The 20,090-nt window shown below is 31.0% G+C and overlaps 1 protein-coding gene across 2 annotated transcripts in view; it reads right to left on the minus strand.

Annotated features, from left to right (window-relative positions):
* Positions 1–20,090, minus strand: part of LOC122523416 (peroxidasin) — a 215,806-nt gene that overhangs the window by 188,726 nt on the left and 6,990 nt on the right. The window contains exon 1 of one of the 2 annotated variants that reach the window (XM_043645137.1): positions 10,369–10,625. The exons of the other annotated variant lie outside the window; for it this stretch is intronic. The gene's annotated coding sequence lies outside the window, so the exon portion shown is untranslated. Of the gene's footprint in view, positions 1–10,368; positions 10,626–20,090 lie in introns of those variants that run through there. 2 annotated transcript variants of the gene reach the window in all.

Below are 20,090 nucleotides of genomic sequence, written 5' to 3' on the forward strand. Positions count from 1 at the left end.
CTTATATATATATGTATATACAAAATAAATATAAGACAAATATATTTGGTATATCATACTATTTTCAAGCTCTGATCTTAAATCAAACTTAAACCAACCCTAATTATTCAAAATTATAATATTCCCCCAGCAATCAATGAAATCAAATTTACACGATATGGCAACACTTTGAGCAACAATAAAAACGACAATTAGTTTTCTCTCTGGATACGATCGTACGACATCGCAATAGATTCTCGGACATAATTATCATAGGTAGGAAAGTTTCATCGAGTTTAGGAATGAAGTTTCAAGCGTGTCGAGAGTTAAGGTCGTGGACCAACCTTGGCGGTAACATTGCTACGAATGGCAATAGACGGTGTATGACGGTGAAATAGCTAGGGATGTTCAAAGTGATAGGTAGGATGGGGTGTATAGACAAAGTAGATGATGGTAGTAGTATGGGGGGAGGGAATAGGGTTGTAGAGGGAAGTAGGGAAGTTAGTGTGTGAGAGAGAGGGAGAGAGGGGTCTCTAGGACAAGGTGTAGGTTAGATATGTAAGCTAGCAGCGTATATCCTCCGCTATTGTATCACTCCATTAAACATTCGCTGCAGTGCACTATAAACCACGATATAATCTCGCAATGCGGTAAACACTAGCGTGTTGAACTAGCACATAGTCTTCCACGTAGTAGCCTATCCGACTAGTGAAAGCTTACTAATACTAATGTGAATACTTACTCCATACAGTCACATTTAGCAGCCCAACCGATAATTTCGGTAGGTGTTGAAAACGCGTCGGCCCGTTTCGAGCTTAATCAAAACCAAGAGACGAATATTACGCCTCCCGATGATTAAGCTCCCATCAAAGTTACCCCAAGTGAAAGAGAAAAGGAGGATATATATATATAGATAGATAAAGAGATATACGTATATGGGAATAGAGATGAGTTACATCCTGATTATCATCTAACCTGTATCTTCCTTTACTATAACCTAAATTACAAATTCCATGAATCTGCAATTACTTTCAACGAAGTTTCGTTAACTATCCATTTTCGACTATCATTTATTTTGTCTTTTTTTTTCTTTTTTTTTTTTAATTTTCAATCGACTTTATAGACAAGAAAATCATATAACCGATATTACGAAAAAACAGGAAAAGAAATAAAAAATAGTCAAAAAGCAATATAAGCAAATTCCTTTTTCCAACGACTTTAATCTAAATAGAATTAAAAAAAACGATCGATATTTTTTTATTGCGATATTTTTGAGATACTTTTAAAAATATTGTTTGCTCTTTTCATTTCTCTTCATCTCCCTCTATCTCTCTCTCTCTCTCTCTCTTTCTATTTGATTTATATAATAATAAACAACGTTCTTTAAAGTTCGACGGATAATGATTAAAAAATAAAAAAAAAAAACAAGGAAATCAAATAAAATAAAATATATAGGCATTTCGATCACGTTTTCGAGTAAAAACAAAGTTTATGAGATTCTGGATACCAGCGTTCATTGAAATTGGATTTGGTCAGGTGATATAATATCGCAAAAAGGTATAGTAATATCATTTCGTTTAGATACACGTTGCTTAAAAATATTCATTCCATATCTTTTTCTTTATCTGCTTACATATACGTTTATACATATTAGATATATATATATAATCTAGAAATAAAATAAGTATACACACACACACACATGCACACATTACAATTCTTTCGTGGCATTAATGGGTAAGAAATAGTAAGCTTATACGGGTCCGGTCGTTTCTTCGAATTTGAAGTTATATTGATACGAAAAAAAGGTGGGATAGTGAGACGGTGAATGGGGCGGAGGGGGAGGGGAAGAAGGGTGAACGTTCTCCTATCTCTTTCCTATTTCTATTTTCCTCTCTTACTTGCTCTTACAAGAAAGGGTGCGTCTGGCTGCTAACAGACTGCCGTAATAAATGTGTCTACGCGAAAGTCCTGTACGATTCTGCCTGCCTCTCTTTGTCGATGTGTACCATTATTCAGAGAGAGACATATTATTCGTCGAGAGAGAGAGAGAGAGAGAAACAATAGGAAATCGCTTTTACGACCGATAATTTGTCTCCCTTTTTGTACAGAATGGAAAAATATTAAAACGTATGTTTATGATTGTCCTCGATTTCTCTCTCTCTCTCTCTCTCACACACACACACACACACACATACACACATTATATATATATATAATATTTTCTCTTTGTTTTCAGATCACTCACGCGTTTTATGAGAACGATCGAAATAGGACAATACCGGGACGACAATGTGTCGAAAAACGCAAAACGTTTATTCGCAAATTAATTTTCTGCATTTATTCATACGTTAAGATGATTTTTTGTTTTTTTTTCCTCTTCCAACCCCCCCCCCTCTCAAGCCTTTATAAACTCTCGGAATATAATATTTCTTTTTGATCGATTTCTCTCTTTTTTATATTACAAACGAAAAAAAGGAACAAAATTGTCTATCGATGGAAAATTATATTCTACTTCGTAATATTATTATCTCGTCATTTTATTATGCTGTTGAAATAATTTGTATTATATAATACGAGCCGAAAGAAAAAATATAACTTGAATATAATATATATATAAATAAATTTGAAAACGAAAGTATAAGTACTTATAATACTTTCTCGATTTAATGCAAAACAAGGGAAAAAGGTGATATACATATATAAGAAGATACAAACCAGTCGTAACTACGCCTTCTGGTGCTAGCTCAACGTCTCCCGAATACTTTTGAATTTATATTAAAGCACCCGGTAGCAAACAGGGAAGCAAGCAAGCAAGCAAGCAAGCAGACAGGCAGGTACGAAGACACTCCTCTTCTAACACGAGCCACGAGATTTTCCAACCTCGTGAGATTTACAAGAGAAGTTGTACGTGGTTCTCTCCCCCACAGCTCAATTCTCCCACCATTTCCCTCGACTACTACTCTACCCCCTCCTATCTCTTCCCTTCCCACCCCCAGCCAACCCCACCAACCACTCCCACAGCCTATAAAATATTTAATTAGTTGTCTTAATGCCTCACTACCTTCCACTTGTTTCTACCACCTCGGGAAACTTTCATGAATCCCATGGAAAGCGTGCGTAAGGAAGAAAGAAAAAGAAAAAGAGAAAGAGATATATAAAGAAAATATAGTGTCAGATAAATAAAGAAAGAAGAAAGAGAGAATGAGATGGAAAATACAGTTTAAAACTTACAAAAGTATTCGTCGTATTCCAAGGAAAAGATCATGGCTACTAAAATAACTCCCTCGGTCGATTTCTTTCCAACTTGTTAGGGAAAACCGTAGAAAACCTTGGGAAAACCGTAGGGACATTACCGGAATTCCGTATTCTTATTTTTCTCTTTCTCTTTAATATACCAAAAACTAACCACCACCCACCCACCCACCTCCTCCTTCTCTTCCTCCTCCTCCTCCTCCTTACTATTTTTACATTACAAGACCCGAGAATAGTTCCGTAATGTTACGAAAATACTTTTTCCTCGATCCGTTTTAATATCGCTTCGGTTTAATTACGCCTGGCTGATCTTTTTTATCGATCCCATTCTACAATACTCGTGTATAATTAAAATAGACTTTCTTTTTTATAGATATATATATACCGTGCGGCTAAATATGTAATTATACTCGTTGATACATTTATTTGTATATTATTATTATTATTATATCGAACGAATTTTTATTCAACAGAACCCCTATTTTTTTTTCGCGACAATCCGAACAATTATTATTTGCCGTAATTTTTACGAACCCACGTTTTTTATTGTTCTTTCTTCGATTATTCTTTCTTTTTTTGGTTTTTTGTTTTTTCCTGAACATCTTCTTTCTCGTCATTTAATTTTATTTTATTTTATTTCTTGCTTTTCATTCCTTTTTTTCTTATTCCTATAATATTTCTTCGTCGTTTACTCCTTCTTCTACTTATCGTCGCATCTTCTCAAGTGTAATCCCTTTTTTTATTGGTCACACTTTAGGGATGGAAAATAGTCATTTTTATCAGAACAGCTACCACCCTCTTTCTTTTTCTTTCTTTCTTTCTTTCTTATTTTATCAGATACGATACGAACAACGATCTCTTTACTTACGTCTACCAAGTATCATAAATTTAGTAGCAATTTTATTCCTTTCTCGGCGCTACCGTTAGAACATTTTATTGTCGTCGTTAGGTCAAACCCAGAACTCCGTCTACGCAAGTTTTACACGCAATCTCGTTTTACTTTACTACAATTTATATATTATATATATATAAATTGATGGTTAATTCAGCACGAAATAATTTTTTTATTAATTATTTAATAAAAATATTTAATAAATAAATAAATATATATATAATTAATAAACAATATTTAATTTTTATTAATTAAATTTATAAATTTCAATCTCTAATTTTATATTAAAGCGTACCAAGGTTCAACATTAAAGCTAAGATAATGTAGGATTCGTGAAAAAATTAGGCCGTTGGACCGACTGGACCGGGAATCGAACCCGGATCTTCCGCTTTCCGGGCGACTGCTCTTAACCATTGAGCTATCCAGGGCCCACCGTCCAATCTCCTCACGAACGCCTATTTAAATTTGGCTTGGAGGTGCTCGCATTCCACAATAATATAATAATATTAAACATTATCGGATACCATTATTTAGAAGAAAAAAAAAATAATAACAATTTAAACGAAGAGACATAATTGTTTCAGATTCACGAGACAATATTTGAAAAATTATTATACATGACCCAAGTTAATAATTCAAATGAATTATTCTTTTGCGTGTAACACTTTTGAGGACAAATTTTTGTTCGCATTATAAAAAGAAAAAGTTTCTACTATATAACCTTGTAGTCTTACAATATTTAAAAAAAAAAAACAGAAGGGGAAAAAAATTATCCTATGAAACTTTTACCCCCCCCCCCATTCCGTATATACGAATTAAGACGTACGCGCGTGCAAGAAGATAACGAAATAAAATATATAATTAAAACGAGTTTTACCGGTGGAAATAAATTATTATTTAAACGTGTAACTATAATAAAATATGTCATTTGAAAAGTTTCATGCTTCCTCTCCCTCTCTCTCTCTCTCTCTCTTTCTATCATCTCGTTCTATTTTTTTCTCTCATTTTTTTATCTCACAGAGACTCATCTAACGAAGCCTTTTTAAAAGATAGAAAAGTTTCTCGCGGTCTGAGAGAACGAAAAGCTGTTGGAAAATTAATTTTCATCAAATATTCCTTTCTTGCCCTCCAAAACCTCCACCAATAGTAATAATAAAGAACAATAGGATTTGTAATTTACTCTCTTTCTATTTCTATTTCTCTTTCTCTTTTTCTTTAAAAGCACTGTAATAATATTATATTTGATTAATTAATATATACACATACATGCTTGGATAGATCGTTTGAAACATTACGACAAAATACTAGTAAAATTGTTAAATTACGTGATCAAAGCTTGCCAATTAATTTCCAATTAATTGTAATGAAAGTTCGATCGAAAAAATGAAAAGTGAATTTAAAGGGAAGAAAAAAGAAAAAAGAAATAAGAAAATGGAAAAGAAAGAAAAGTACCGTACCGTTGGTTATTTCCTAGCGCAAATTTGATAGTTATTACGATTCAGCATTGAAGGCGGTACTTTCGAATCATCTTTGTCAGTAATTTTAATTGAAACGTTTGAAAAATACGCTAATTACGTTATACGTATGCATGTTAACTTAGAGAATAAAAGCTTCCTCTCGTAAATATAACAACGTTGAAACGTTACGAGACTAAAATAGTCGCAAATGCCTCTCTGATCAAAGATCCGTAAGACGTGAGAGCATAAAAGCATAACCAGATCGTATTAAAAGCAGCAAAAGCTGTATTTCGCTGCATCCCTTTATTTTCTTCACGTTAATGCAATATATTCTTCAACCGAACAAACTATTTATCTTCGATGTGTGTATAATGCTATACACACATATCTAATATACATAAATAATACAATATGTAACATCTAAATATAATAAATGTATACGAAAAACGAGGACAAAGTTTCTATGATAATTAAAAGTTCTTAAATGAATTGAATAAAGAAAAAAAAAAAAGTTTAGTTCCTAGGGTTGTACCTTTATAATAATAAAAGAAAATGATGTTAACCTTAAAAGCTTCGAATAGGTAGTAAATTGATTTTAAAAATTATCTCAAAACTTTAGTCTCTCTACCGTACATGTTATATGCATTCGCGTACTCGTATCTAATCTACTATCGTAAAAAAATTAAATATAAAAAGTAAAACGTGATAAAAGGGAAGCAATTATATTTTTCTTTTTTTTCTTTTTTTTGTTTCAATTTAACATCAAAAGCTACAATAAAATTAACGCGATTAAAAAAAAATCTATACGATATATTGATCAAAATCTCAATGTAAAAAAAAGTATTCCTTGTATAATATTTTCAACAATTTCAAGTTCACATTATTAAATATCATTAATATTACTAATGAATGACAAGTAGGTTACTTGTTAATTGTAAAATCAAATTACCAATTAAATTATATATTATCTCACTGAATTGAAGTTCTCTTTTAATTAACTATCTATTATTAAATTTCAAAGAAATATCAACCTGTCGACCTTTGAAACGTTAAACAAAAGAGAAATAAAGTAATTGGAAAGACACTGTTTCTAATTTCTTCAGAAAGTAAGTAACTAATTATTTAATACGATGTGATACCTTCGAAATAAATCGTATTTCGAAAAGAGAAACTTTCCATTGTCTTTCTTAAGGGATCCATAAACCCCGCGAACTTAAGTACACCTGTTTTTCTTTGTTACTCGTAATTAGTAAACCTACTGTTATACTACTTCGTGTCATTCTATTTATCTATTTATCTATGTATCATTTTCAATCAATTTTCTCTTTCTCTCTTTTTGTTTTTTATCATTATATCATTTTATCATTCTTTTTTTCTTTCTTTCTTTCTTCTTCTTTTTTTCTCTTAACGAAACTTATGAATTTCACGAGTTCAAAAGCTTTTACTACGAAACTACTTATTTCCCCATACCAACCACCGTTAATGAAAAATAAAGAAAAAAAAAAGTGACAATGCAATGAGCATCGAAAAATGTATTTCAATTTCAAAATAAAAAGAAGGTAAAAAAAGGAAAAAAAATATCTAAACCCCCATAGGTTGTAGTCGTAAAGACATAATATCATTTGGTGATTAACATTTGTCTGGAGAAATGAATTGAGGGGGAGGAAAAAAAATTAGAATCTACTGTGAAAATTTAATATTCACCTATCATTTTTATCTCTAACCGAGAGAAAGAAAAATAGGAAAGGGAAAGAGTGAGAGGGAAATACTTCAACCCGAGAGTAGCAATAAATTGGAAAACCCAATTCTTATATATATGTGTGCATGCTTATGTATGTATATGCAGCTAGTATATGTTTAAGATCTGTATATACGTATATATTATATAATATAAAAGGATCTGCTTTTGCGATAGATAGGAAGTGTCGTCCATTTCTCGAGGAACCATGATTCGATTACCTCACGTGTAGTGTACTCGTAAAATCGATTTCTCAAATCGTAGTCAAAGTTCAGAAACTTTTTCTCTTTCAAATCAAAAAGAACAAAAAATCTATCTATCTATCTATGTATAAATAGAAAGAAATTTATCTTACGATTTATTTAATATTACAATATTTTGTATTTTAAAATAATAAGAGATATATATAGTAAAACAAATTATTTATTATATTATATATTACGATATATCAAGACTACTGAAACTTTTTCCACTTGGCGACTACCTTTTTACTCTAAGCAAATATTTTCACGACCTGCCGGTTTCGAGATAATCAAATTTTTCAAGAATATTTATTCGCAAACAATTGTTCGTAAAGAAATATAATTTTAACGTTTATTAAAAACAAAGCCAAATATAAATATAATACATATTTGTATTGTTCAAATTTTCCCGATCTACAAATTCCGTTTACGCGACCCTATATGGGGATCTTTGTGATATATTATATATAATTTGTGATAAATATACGTATAAATATCATATTAATCGTATGAATTTCAATAGTTTAGGAATGATTTGTGTTGAAACTTTTAGAAACAAATATGTGCATATTAATCGAAGTAATATTCTTAACGAATATTCATCATTATTTCGTATTATAAATTGCTTATGAAGATCGATATCAAGTAAATACATATATTTATTATACATATACACAAATTCAAATAGGAGAAGTATTTACATGTCATGCATATACAATATTATTAATAAACGACGAATAATATTCTTTTTTAAGATATCATTCGTATAACAAATATTGTTATTACGTTCGATTATTATTATTATTATTATTATTATTATTATTATGATTTGCAATATTCGTGAGATATAAAACAATACATTTCAATGGAACGTAGCAGCAATTGAGATTCTTGTTTAACGATCCTATTACAAAAATTTCATACGATCATTTCAATTCTCTCTCTCTCTCTCTCTCTCTCTCTATTTCTTTCTTTCTTTTTCAAAACCGATAAATATTCCAAAGCATCCGGCAATAGAACTTTTTCTATCCTCTAAATCTATAAGAATTTTTAAAAGGGATTCTCGAGATAAGGAGCGTACAATTTTCCTTCTTGGCACAAAAACGATTCACTGACCCCCCTTCTCTTCTTTCCTACTTCTCTTCCCCTTATATTTTTGTCTTTACTTCTCTCCGTAATTTCTACAGACAAACGTATTGAAAATCAATTCGATATTTTGTGTATATCCATTAGAGGAGAATAAAGTTATCAAAATGAATACTTTTTTCGTAGCTATTCCTATTTTCATTCGAAAGGACTACTTTCTTTTTCTTATTTTCTTTTTACTTTTTTATCCTTTCGATTATATTTGATTGAATAAATTACAAATTCACATACATACATATATATATATATATATTGTTTGATAACAACAGCTGTTATATCGATTTGAAATTTAAGTTATATTATTTTTGATTGTCTAACCAAATCAAAACAAATACAAAAATGGAGTCCAAGATTTATAGGCTTATTTTCTTTCATCACATTTTAAAACTATAAAATATACTTCGGTGCAATATATTAAAATAATTACATGACAAATTTTTGCCGTTTGAAATTATTTTTACAAAATTACGATACCACCTTTGTATTTGCGATAATTTCACATAAATCATTAAATTATATTGACAAAAATACGAATACATAAAAGAAAAAGACAGTTGCATAAATTTTGTTCAAAACTAATTTAGTAAAAAAGAAATAACCGGATAGCGTAAATGATAAAAAGTAGATTTGAAATGCGATAATAAATAGTAAGTTATGATAAAGCTATGATTTTCGACGAATTGTCTCTAAATAAACGATTACGTATTCAGCGATGTTGAAAGATCGGAAGGCCGCCGTTAAACGCATAATTTATTTGTAAAATAACGATTACGATTCTCTCATACACGAACGAATAAACGAACGCACGTACGCACGCGTGTACGCAAGCATGCACGCGAGGAATATGCACGCAAGCATGTATATATACGCATACACATATATGCATATTCACATGCATAAACTCAATACGATACGATATAATAGTTTTATCGCGAATTATCCATGCATCGGCGCGAAAATTCAATCGATTTTCGAGCTACGAACGACTATGGTTGAAACAGAGTAGGTTGGTTGCTTCGATTAAAATGATCAAATTTGTGATATTGCGTTAAAGAGAATTATAGTTCTGTCTATTTATATACTTTTTTCTTTCTTTTTTTTTTATTTCTCTTTTTGGTATCATTCTCGATGTCACAGTTTAATAAAATATTTCAAATTAAAACTAACGCGAATATATTTATGTGTCGTCGAGATGACGACAAAATATAATAATAAACAGGATTAACAAGAGGACATTTAATTATTATCGAATCATAAATAAAAAATAACGTTAGAATTGTCACGCGTAGAAACGAAAACGAAAACGTGAACGAATAAATAGCCTTATTTTCTATTTAACATTCTTACTCTTTTATTATCTAATAAAAAAAGAAACAGAAAGAAAAGTTTCGCATAAATGGGAAATAAAAAATAAGAAGAAAAAGAAAGAAAGAAAAACAGAAATAATATATTAAGCCGATCGAAACGTTAACGATAAGAAATGATATAAAAGTTGACTGATGGAGAATTCGGTATGTGAATTACACGTGTTATTACAGATCCTAAAGCTATATCGTGGATGGAAATACGTTTGAGCGTTATCTGGAGGCTTCTAAATCAGAATTATCGGTGTTAGAGTGTCAGTGTGAATCGACGAAAGTTTCGTGTCTATGAACTAACCTGTTCGTTCTATGATCCTCTTCTATATAGATATATATATATATATATATATCTTTCTCTCTGTCCTTTGTATTTCTCTCTCTTTTCGTTTATGTCTCTTTCCAACACACTTAATCGTACTTCTCGATATTTCTGTCCTCTTATATCTTCCTTATTCTTGCCTCGTGCACAAATGATCGCGAATTTTTTCCAAAAATATATAGCAACCGTTTTCTTCTTTCTTCTATTTCTCCTCACGTTGAAAAATGATGATGATGATGATGATGATGATGATAATATTATTAATATTGTTTATATCTCGTTTTATTTCTTTTACTTTTTAGATTTTATTTCTTATTTCTTATATTAATCCGAGATCACCAAGCGAACACTATATTTTTAATAGTTTTCACACGTCGATGTTATTTTAACCGGCACTCTCTGTCTGTCTCTTTCTCTCTCTCTCTCTACGTTCATCACTAGAGATTCTAAAGTTCACCACTTTTTTTATTATTATATTTTATTTTATTTTTTTCTTTCTTCCCTCGAAAAACGACAAATTATTTTTATTCGCAAATAACACCTAGGTCTTCCATCACAATCCGAAATGAAAAGACCTAAAAATAATCATACTCGCGATAACTATTTGATCGTTCGTATATTTATAAACGAAAATATAAATTAATTGTTATAAATTATCATGAAGAACAATCGATGAAAATTTCATTTCGTACGAACCGATATTATTAAAAGAAAATATCAAATGGATAAATATATACAATGATCTTTTATCTAAACAATATATATATACATATCTCTCTCTCTCTCTCTCTCTCTCTCTTGTTCTAATTAAATAATATAATATTTAATTATAATTATATTTCTTGTTTTAAAAAATTTTCTATCTCTCTCTGTCTCTCTCTCTCTGTTTTTTTTTATTCAAATGATATAATCTAACAATCGATATATTAAACTATTTATCTCTTTCTCTTTTTCTTTTTTTGTGTATGCAAGAAAGAGACAGTTAACGTACAAGTCATAACGATACTGGAACAAACAGATGTTCGAAACTAAACGTACGTGACATGGCTTGCAACGATCTAACACGAACAACGTCCCTCTTATATCCGATATCTACGCTATAAAGGAACCTCCATCTAGATGATCGTAGAATAGAAGGAGAAAACTCGCACCTGCTGTCGATACCCTATTCACTCCTCGTTCCACGTTTGAAATAAACACTTCCAAAGGGATGGGTTGGGTAGCTCTGCCTTTGGATGAACGAATTTGAAAAAACGGGAAAAAGGAAATAAAAAAAGAAAAGCAGAATTGCTAAAATACAAAAGAAAAAAGAAAAAGAAATAGGACACATTGAATGTGTGCGTGTGTGTGTGTGTGTGAGAAAGAGAGAGAGAGAGAAAGGGAGAGAAATAAATGGGAACACAGAGAAGGTAAAAGAAATCGAAATGAAAACTCGCCGAAAACAGAATCAACGTAACTTGCTTGAAAAAAAAAAAGAAGTAAAAAATAACTACCTGCAATTAACTGTAAATGGAAAACTTTCAAAAGAACAACCCTTCAAATAGGTGACACGCCTCGACACTTTTGTTATTTACCGATAGAAATGATAGAAAAAAAAGAAAAAAGAAAAATGAACGAGAAAATCTAAACGTTATACACACGTAATATAACTATGGGGACGAAATAAATTTATATATATATATATCTTTTTTCTTTTTTTCTTTTCTCTTTTTTTTCCTAAACGTGTCACAATTCCCAACGTTACATTTAAAAATATTACGTCTAATATAACATTCAATTTGGATGCTTAAAAAAAGGGGGAACGATAATTAATGACGTATACTTGTGACGTTTAATGAAAGATGAAGAAGAAAGGAAGTATTGTGATATGGAATGTGGGGGAGAAAAAAAAATTAAAAAGAAATATATATATATATATATATAAAAGAGACAATTTTTGAGCAACGATTTAATCTTATAAAAATATCAACGAAAAATACTCGAGTTATCATCTATTTTTAGTATAGTTCTCTCTCTCTCTCTCTCTCTCTCTTTCACTCTTGGTGTCCCTTTCCTACTCTCACAGTCTATAAATCACAAGGGTCGCGACATCCTCCTATTATCCTCTCTCAATCTCTATTCTCGGTCTCAGTCACTCTCGAGATACTTTTTTGCTATTTCCTATTTCTCATATCTCGAGAGAAAAGAAAAGGGGGTGGAGGACGGAGAGGGTGGGAGGTGGGAGGCGGGAGCAGGGGGTGGGAGAGGGGGTTAGTTGCGTAGCCAAAATCGCGACGACGTGGCTTTGGGGCGTGCCCTAGTTTTCCACTGACCGCGGTTAACTTTATAATCCGTTGCTAACAACTTTGCCATCGGTAAACCATCCTAAGTAGTCATGACACATACACGAAAAGGGGAAAGAGATAAAAAGAGATAGATAGAGAGAGAGAGAGAGAGAAAGTAAACTCGTAACTGTAATAAACCATACGAATAAATTAACTTATATTTGAAAAATCAAATTATGAAATGGAGAAAACGAATCTGAAAGAGAAAGAGAGAGAAAATATGTGATATTAGAAAGATATTAGATGAAAAAGGGAAAAGAATTAAAATACGGGATGGGTAGAAAAGAGATAATGAAAACCAGTAGAAAGCGAGAGACAGAGAGAGAGAGAGAGAAAGAGAATGTGATATTATATATATAGAAATATATTAGAAAGAGAATTAAATTTTGTGCGAGGAAAGAATGATGAAAAGTGGAAGAAAGAGAAAGAGATAGAGAGAGAGAGAGAGAAGATATGATATTAGAAAGATATTAGAATGAAATCGCAAATAAAATTTTCACGAAGAATAAAACGAAAAAAAAATGTTGAATGGAGAGAAGGAAATATAGTATCAGAAAGATATCAGAGAGTTGAATTAAATGTGGATGGGGAGAGCAAAATTGACGAAAAGTAAAATGAAGAAAGAGAGAGAGAGAGAGAGAGTGATAGAAAATAAATATATAGAATACGATTATTAGATGAGAATATTAGAAAAAGATTGCAAATGACGATGAGCAGCACTCTTTAGGAAATCTAAAATCCTCTTTTCTAAAAAATTGGACGAATATACTGTCGTCGTGTCTCAGGGGATAGAAACTAATGAACGAACTTTTTCAAGCCGATCTAACGGGAACAAAATTGCCGGAGTAACTTTTATCGCTTTTGAAAGTTTAACCTTTATTCTATTTTTTTTTTTTATTCTTTTTTATTTGTTTTTGTTCATCAGTCGTTTTTATATGTATATAAGTACACATATAGGCACGTACACGCACACACAAACGTACATATATACCTAATATATATATAGAAAGAAAATACGTATATAAAAATGTGTACACATGTATGTGTAAATATAAAGTCAGTATACAAAAGAATATCACTTTTTAAAAGTTGAAAATTAATAGAACAAGAAGAATAAATTTTCTATCTTTATCCGTTTCTCATAATACTTTAATACAAATTGAAAATCACACGACGATCACGTATGATGACTATGACAACTACGACGACGACGACGACGACAACGACGACGAACAAAAAGTCTCTCCCTTTCTTTCTATTTACATTGCAAAAGAAAAAATTTTATTAATGCAAAAATAATATTTACACGAGAGACACCGATTAAGAAAAATCACTTTTTTAATAAAAACTACTTTTCCTCGATCTTATTTCGAATAATGAACAAACAAAAAAGCATCAAATGATAAAAATATATATAGAGATGGGGGAGGCAAAGGAAAGAATAAACTTTCCTAGGAACGAGAAAAAGAAAAAAAGAACAAAATTCAAACAAAATAATAATGCGTTAAATTAGATTCTTCACCTCGCTATAATAAAGAAAAATAGATAATAAATCCGTAATTCGCTAAATATTTATGCACGACGACGACGATAATGACAACGATGACTATGACGATGACGATGACGATGATGATGATGACGATAATATTAATAAATAAATGAATAAATAAATAAATAAAAAAATATTTTTCTCTGGAAACGATTGAAAATACGAAGACGCACGCGGTGTCTCGCGAACTTTTCCGCGGATCGTAGGGTTTTAGGTGTCGTGAACCGGCGGCGGTTGTTCGTTAGAACTTCGCCAATGGACTGCCGTGTGCCGCGGCAAAATCCACGGCGCAACACACCGACGCATCTACCCCCTTAGAGTACCTTTTTCCTATCCCCCTCTCCTCCTACACCTCTACCACCACCTCCTACCACCACCTTCCTTTTCCTCCTCCTCATCCTTCTGGTACCACCAACGGGTTTCCCGTCCCCCACCCCCACCCCCTTTGTCGCACCGATACTGTCCTCTCTCTTTCTCTTTTTTTTTCGTTGCTTTACAGTACGAGAGAGAGAGAGAGAGAGGATAAAAGTAGAGCAATAGGACCTTCTTCGAGTAACTCGGAAAAAATCAACCCTTTATTTATTTACAATCGATATGTTTGATTTAAATCTTTTTTTTTGGATTACTTTACGCAACGCGATCAAGCTGTTTCGTAGTTTTTCTATCGTTTCTTATGTTGATTAAATTGATTATCAAACAGCATAAACAACTAACGTATAAAAAAAGAAACATGCAAAATAATTATTGTACATTTAAAATAATTTAAATGAACTTCACATTAAGTATAAGTACTTACTAAAAAAACAAAGACTTAAACAATATCTTTTCAATTACGTAGTAGAGTTGTTCGCACACGAGAGCACTTCGAAAATTGAATGATAAATTTTCATTTAAGCTCCATCGAAGTATACACGATGTCAAAAAGAAAACCGTGCTACAAAGATTGAATAGAAATGAAAAAACAAATCTCGGTATAACGAGAGTGTTGGTGTGAATGTATACATCGAATTATAAATAATAAAGATTATGTTTATACGTTTATATCAAATATACACACATAGAAACGTGAATCCGTGCATATAAATATGTTAGTTCGATCAGCTCGGCTACACAACATTTACAACAGGCTCTAAAATTTGATAATTTACCCAAAGCACCTGTTATAATTTCACTCTTAATTACGTCAATGAATTTCGCTCGAATTTCATTTGTTTGTTTACAAGCTTGTTAAAGATATACACGAGCGCGTATACGTGTATATTTGTGTGTAATATATGAATGAATTGAATTTTTAAATGCACTTTCATGATTTCTCTGATTGAAATAGAACTATACGTGTACGTATGTATATATATGTAATTATTTAACTAATTTATTCACGTGTGGTATATATTTATAGGTATATTGTATTCATATAAATATCTATATATGGGTATTATGAGATATGAATTTATATAAAATAAATCATTTCCTATATTTTATGTATACGTATATGTATATGATGTTAATGTAATAATAATTAAAAAATGTATATAACAAAATATATTCTAATGTTGGTACTTACATATATGTGTGTGTGCGTGTGTAAAAGAATTAATTTGAAAATTCGATGAAATTTGTATTCCTTGTAGCAAGTAGCGTGATTTATCTAGGTTGAATAAGAAAATCGAAATATAACTGAGGTAGGGGGGAAAGTTTAATAAAAACGTCTCCATTAAAGCCATGCGTAGACTATACGACGAGCGACGAACTAGAACCTAGCGAACGACAACTATATCTCTTTTCTCGAAAGTGTGAAGCTGATCGATGGATAACATCGATCAAGCCCTCGGTCTCGTAAGCTACATTAACTTTATATTAAATACTTCATCATTTTCTAAGACATATCGGGTAAAACCGATTTCGTTGCCACGTCTACACTCCGATTATATTCTTATTTTTTATTTTTCATTTTTATTTTTGGTTTTTGTATTTTTTATTCTGTTTTTCCTTGTAAAAATCACTTGTTTTCTATTATTATTATTATTATTATTATTATTATTATTTTCTTTTATTTCGTTTTGCATAAAGAAGAAAACCATCGTATTTTGGAATACAACATTTATAAACCAATATTATCTTATAGAATTTTGAAAATCGTACAGAACAATATTTTTGGTTTACCTTACTAGTTACTACCAGCTACAAAGATATACACGAATGTTACGAACTTGACTTTCAAGATTCTAGTCAAGTCAGTTGGGGTAATTAATTAAACTGCAATGTGTGTTAAGTGTTAACTCAAATATTTATACTGGCAACTTTCAATCGTAGCAAACCCCTTTCATACCTCAATCAATTCGAATTACGCCAATATTTGTTCACATACACATATGTACTTTATACATATATACTTACAATATATAACTGCTGGAAAAAAAGAAAAAATTATTTTTAGAAATGTACGAGTATTATACGATTCGAAACATTTTTATAAATTAATACCACAAACAATCTGTAAAATATAAGCAGCGATTTTAATCATTAGAATAATATAAAGATAAAAGGAATGAATTATGCTGGAACGTATTCACATGAGTGCAACCCGTTTAACGTCACAATACCGTAGATTATTGTTAATGTCATGCTACGTTGCATGTTAAACGATTGTTGTTAGAATAATTGTTTGATATAATAACAATAACATCATATCAAGGAAACACGTGTGTCTTAACACGCATATAGACACATGTATACAAGTAAATTTGTATAATGAATACAATATAGACGTATAATATCGGTCTAAAATTTGAAATTATTACTGTAAATTCAGAGAATCAGGATTTTCATTCAAAATTAATTCGTCGATATGATAATTTACGATTGAACGTATCTCTTATATTTTGCATTATTATTCTTTTCTTTTTTTTATCAAAAAATTAGTATTTTTTTTCTTTTTTCAAATTATCATTTCGTAAAGGAAAAAAGAACGAATGATGAAAATAAAATATCGTAAAAAATAAATATATACGAATAGGAACATTTATTTTATTCGCGAGTTAACGTAAAAATATCAATTAGTTATATTTGAACGTTTTTTAGGAGAGAAAAAAGGGGAAAAGAATATAACAGGATTGTTTAAATAATTTTCCCGCAAAAGAGAAAATTCTCCTCCGTTCGACGTTCAAATAGAGCCAACAAAAAAATTACTAAAGGATGATGAAAATAAAATAAGAAAAACTGAACAAATTTTATACCGTTTTTCGTAATAATTACAATCCTTCTTTACATACGCGTATTTATAAGTACGTTGGAAAAAAGTAAAAAGAAATCGTTAGAATTTATAAATGTATTTTCAACGTTCTTGCAAACTGATAAAACCATCGATTAGTTGTTAAGAAAGTAAACGGCTTTCTATTAAAAAAAATTCATACATTGTAGGTTTTTCCATATATGAATTTTAAAATAAAAACAAAATCAACTTTACAAATAAATTATTACAACCCTTTCTTATACGTGTAAATCTTCCTAAAAAAAAAAAAAAAAAACCAAAAGAACAAAGAAATTAAAAGTAAAAATAAAAATAAAAATATATACAGAAAATAAATGAGAAAAAACGACGATTTTTATAATAATAAGTACTTAAAATGTCGAATTTCGTGCGTCGTAGATGATTCTAGATGCCGTTAATCTTATCATCGGAATTCAGTGTAAAATCATCGATTTGATATCGATTCAGTATCGATTTAACGCTCAAGGGCTTATATTTGAAGTACTCTTCTAATAATACGAAGACCGCATGAGATAACGATACGATCGGCTATAATAGACACCGTTGATTAGTCGACAATAGATACACACCTTCAAACGACATTGCCACCACCACTACCACCACCAACACCACCACCACCACCCTCACCCCGACTCGATGTTATAAGCATATTAGGCGTCCGGGAAATGGAGATTTCCAGGGAGAGATAGGGGAGACAATAATTTCTTGCAAATTGCTCCGTTCGTATGAAGTGTATACGAGAACGGGTAGAATTATTGGAAACGAATCTCGAAATAATAACAATAATCGTCCAATCTATTCATTGTGTTTAAGAATAGGATTTCTTGTTGTATAAGAACAAAAAAATAGTATATAATTACTAACAAAAAAAATTAGAATTATCGATAAAATTATCTAAATAAAAATTCATGAAATAATTTCATTTTGTTCGATATTAAAAATAACTTAAAAAACAAAAAAAAAAACAAAAAGAAAGAAAGTAAAAGGAAAGCCGATTAGTGTTGAGAACCGAAAAACCAATTAATTCCAATTACCGATCGATAAAGCATTAAATTAGACTGTCCTAAAAATTAATACGAGTATTTTATATTATATATATATAAAAAGACAATGTACGTCATCTTAAGAGATAAACATTCAAAAAGAGATAAAACATTAACCTAGAAAAATCATTTTCTAAGTGGTTACCCATGGTTAAGGTAAAAAGTCAAATACTCATTAACCGTTTTAAGTTGCTTACATCAAAAATATCGTTTAATACTCTCGTACAGCTCATTACTCTCCACTATAGGTTGAACTTTGACCGTATCCTCCATGGTGTACGTAAAGCGATTACAAATATATCGCTTAGCTATATCCAGAGTCTGCCCATTACGTTAACGCGAGTTCATCCATACGCGAGAAGAAACTGCCATCCACCATCACCCCACCCTTCCACCCTCTTCCCCATTCCCCATTCCCGCCCCCCATTCTCCAAGGTCCGCCCAAAAGACATAATAACATAACTTTTAACGTTGAAATAACTGCCGATTTCTGCTATAACGCGTTACCGACTTGTCAAGTCTCTTATTATAAAAGTTTTCGCGAGTCACGGATTAAACTCGTTCATAGAGAAGGTCAAAGTTCATACTTACTCTCTCTCTCTCTCTCTCTCTCTATTTTACTGCCTCTCTCGCTTGCGGGAAAATTCATCGGTGATTCTATTCGTTTGTCGTCTTTATGACCGTACCGAATAATCCGGAACTTTTTATGGAAAGTAGCACGTCGGTTAATCTCCTACGTGACCAGCAATGTTCGATTCGATTCTAACGTTTAAACACGCCTATAATATATACTTTTTTCACTACTAGAAGAAAATTATATTTGATCATTTTCTATGTATCGCGTATATTAAATCGGTGCCAATAATTATTATCAATTATTAAAGCAATATTTAACGATAATTAATTAAAATTTATTCGATTATCTCTTTAAAAAAAAACGTATAATATTATAATAATAATAATAATCGCTTAAGCGAAAAAAAAGAGACCAATATTATTCCAACTAATTGAATATCTTTTTTAAACGAATTGAGAAAAGGAAAAAAGGGGAAAGGGTATTAAAAAAGTAGAAGACAAAAAAATTAAATCGACATTAATCGTGCGATTAATTAGTCACCATTGACGACATTCATAAAAAGAAAGAAAGAAAGAAAGAAAATAAAATAAAATAAAAGACAAAAAAGATCTGATTTCCTTCCCATTAAAATGAAGAGAGAGAGAGAAAAAAAAAATGAAGAAGTGAAGAGAAGAAGAAGAAGAGTAAAAAAGAAAAGTAAGAAGAAGAAGAAGAAGAAAGAAAGGTGAATCCGTACCCACAAAAGTGAGAGGAAGAAGAGATACCGTGAAACGGTTCCACTCTCGGCGTTCCTGAATGCATAACTCGAGCCACCCTTTAGTCACTTGGAACCAACTCGAGCCCAACCCTACTACAGCAGTAGTAAGTATAAGTATGTATGTGTGTGTGTGTGTGTGTGTGCATCACACGCGAGCACATACACGTTGGAAAACAAAGA

The sequence above is a fragment of the Polistes fuscatus genome, unplaced genomic scaffold (assembly GCF_010416935.1).
Source record: "Polistes fuscatus isolate 324 unplaced genomic scaffold, CU_Pfus_HIC Scaffold6, whole genome shotgun sequence".
Classification (NCBI taxonomy): domain Eukaryota; kingdom Metazoa; phylum Arthropoda; class Insecta; order Hymenoptera; family Vespidae; genus Polistes; species Polistes fuscatus.